This window comes from Peromyscus californicus, unplaced genomic scaffold, assembly GCF_007827085.1.
Source record: "Peromyscus californicus insignis strain IS unplaced genomic scaffold, ASM782708v3 Scaffold_24__1_contigs__length_46423439, whole genome shotgun sequence".
Taxonomy (NCBI): Eukaryota; Metazoa; Chordata; class Mammalia; order Rodentia; family Cricetidae; genus Peromyscus; species Peromyscus californicus.
Window position 1 is genome coordinate 13635704 of NW_026294535.1, and position 2963 is coordinate 13638666.

Sequence of the window (2963 nt, forward strand, 5' to 3'; positions counted from 1 at the left end):
AGTTGATCATAGCTAAATGTTAAAGGGGAATTTTCAGATATGTCAGATGTGATTTTTAAGGGCTTTATGTGTACAAACTTGTTCAGTTCCCATTATAACCCTGTGGCTTAGTTACTGTTGTTATTGTCGCCATTTAAAGGTAAGGCTTGCCCGCAGTCACACGGACGAACTGGATTGCAAACTTAGTTGGTTTGCAAGCCCTCCCTCCTCTGCCTTTTTAACTGGAATATAGCAAGTATGTATTGGTGAAATTATTAAGGCCACTCCACGTAGTTAAAAGGGAGGTTTATTTAGTGGCATAACTTACAAGTGAAGGGATAGGTAGGTTGCAGAGTCTGGGAAAGGTGTCTCGCAGTCCAGCGGTGTTCTCTGGAGAACTCTGCTCAGTCTACCTCCAGCGTCCAGGGTCCAGGAACCAAGAGAGGCCCTGCATCCGGATCTTGGGTCTTCAGCATCCTCTCTCAGCCCTGTCTTGTAGGTGTGACCATTACCAAAGCCTCAATGGGGGTTGGAACTTCCAGGTCAAAGCTGGAATGGCTACCCACTAGAAGTATGCAAAAGAATGAGTTTCATGATCAAATCCAGTAAGTCTGAATCCTTTCAAGAAAGTCCACACTAGAAATTACGTGGATTCTAGTTCCAGCTCTACCACTTTCTAGTTGGGTGAGTTACTTAAGCCACCCCAGCCTGTTTCCTCACTGAATGTAGCACACCACCAACTTACGTACCATTGAGGAAGGCGCGAAAGCGTCAGATCTGCCATGACTTACACACTTCTTCACCAATTCTGTGATACACCTGGAAACGGTCACTATTAAAAGAAAACAAAACAAAACAATGGACGTCTTAGAATCACCGAAGCACGCCAGTGTTATCCACCTACCCCAGAGCGTTACTATGAGGTGCGAGTGAATCGGGGGTGGTATGCCTGGCACCCATACCCAGCACCTGACAGTCCCAGTAAATATGAGCTCTTCCGATCGTGGTGTGCAGCAAAAGGAACTGATGCTCAGGTCAAATTCTCAGGTTGTTCTGGTAGGAAATCAATGGCATTTGGATGGGACTGAGCTCTGCCCGACCAGTGCCTCTGGCTGGGTATCACTTACTCAGGGTAGGACTGGCTGCGGGGAGTCTTCAGCTCAGCGCACTCTCCCTACGCTTCCCATGTCCTAGCCAGGAGCTCCAGAGTCCATTTACTTCAAGATCTGGTTGCTTAATGCCTTTTGGGTTACAAAAGAGACTTGAAGGGCATAGAAACATACTGCCTGTTTCCCATCCCCAGGGGAGTGTCTAGACTTTCTGACTCAAGGCGAATTACTAAATGCACAGATGCCCATGCTCCTTAATGACTTGACTTCCACTTTTCATAAGACAAGGAGATGTGGCCAGAAATAGCCCAAACCCTGTAATCACTCACAGAGCTAAGAGGAGTTAAGTGGGGAGCGTTTCTCCAGAGCTCCTTCTCCAAGCACTTAGCTGGTGGTGTATGTTCCCTCCCCCTTTGCCTCGCAGAACAGATGCTTTAAACAAAATGGCAGTTGACTGTGAAGCCCGAGTTTAAAAAAAAGAAGCATTGCAAAAATGTGGATTCCACTTCTGCCCGGACACACAAAGGCTCCAGGCTGCTGTATTGTTGCCCTGTAGGAAGCTTTCCCAGTTAAACCCTCACACTCGCGTGCACCTGAGTGCGTGTGCATGCGTGTGTCCTGTGCTCCCCACCATCACCATTTACCTGAGCATGGGAGGCAGGTGAATTTTCTCACCTGTATTTTGGAGTTTTTGCTCCACCGCTCAGCTCTGAGTGAATGTTCCCCACATTTCCCTCATGAACTCTAGAAGTGGCGCGCTCATCACAGTCTGGCAGTGGATTCTTTGAGAGGCAGTCCAACAGGGACTGATTGGGTAACAGCTCAACAACAGTACCACAGACCCATTTCCTTCCTTCCGGTGTCGTTGCCCGCTGGTTTTGGAATGAGATGAGTCCTCTGGGAGCACAGGCATGGGATGGAGTAAGTCCTGACTTACACACAGAGTGACAAAACCTTTGTCATAGACAGAGCAGTAGGTCTTAGGTGACGACATGGTGCCTTGGACTCTCACAGAGGAACAAAGGTTAAAGCTGACATTGCTAATTGCAGTCTTTGCGGATAATTGTGCTCTTTCCTACCCTGTTGGGAAGATTGCAGTCTCAGAGAAGAGCTCCCTGTGGTGAACTTTCCTTCCCTGTCACCTTCTTTTGTGCTCAAGGAGAGCAGGGAGGGATCACAGGTGCCACCTTGTCTAGAGAGATGAAGACACGTGCACAGGAAGCTGGATGCTCCACAGGCTATTTCCTCGGGAATTGGGAGTTTTTATTAATGTACTTCTTTATTGACTGGGACTGAGGATCAAGTCCAGGGTCTGTGCCTGAGGGACAAGCAGTTACTAATGAGCCACATCACCAGCCACGTTCTGGAGGCTAGGGTCCTGTGAGATTCTGTCAGGCGGAATCCTCTCTCTGTGGTGTACTCAAGGTTTATCTTTGCTCAGACCAGACCTCTTGTTTCCACAGGGAGAAGCAGAAAGGGATGTATTGTTTCCTCAAACTGCAACATAAACCCCACAACTTCCAGAGCACAGCTTTGCTTAGAGACAGCGGTTGAACGAGGTTGGCTCCAGTCTGACCATCAGGTGACCTCTTGCGGACAAAGTGAGTGTCGTCCTAGACACAGGAATCACTTGCTTTCTCCGTGTCTCAAAGGAGAGACTCGAGGTCCTCTTCAAGCTCAGAAAGAGGGCATGATTTACCTCCTAAGGGGAGAATGGAGTATTGGGTCTCCTCTCACAAAAACATCCCCCCATTTTTTATCTCGGCAAAATGCACATAACATAAAATTTGCCATCTTACCTATTTTAATGTAAGCAGTTCAGTGGTAGGTCATGTACTTACAAGCATATTGTGCAACTATCCCTATCGCTCATCT

The 2963-nt window shown here is 47.8% G+C and overlaps 1 long non-coding RNA gene across 1 annotated transcript; it reads right to left on the bottom strand.

Moving 5' to 3' along the window:
• Positions 1-270: 270 nt before the first annotated feature.
• On the bottom strand, positions 271-2177 carry LOC128120087 (uncharacterized). Its single transcript, XR_008221762.1, has 3 exons — positions 1764-2177; positions 729-811; positions 271-544 (listed from the first exon to the last, which is right to left on the bottom strand). It is a non-coding gene; the product is annotated as an uncharacterized LOC128120087 (long non-coding RNA).
• Between the last annotated feature and the right edge of the window lie 786 nt (positions 2178-2963).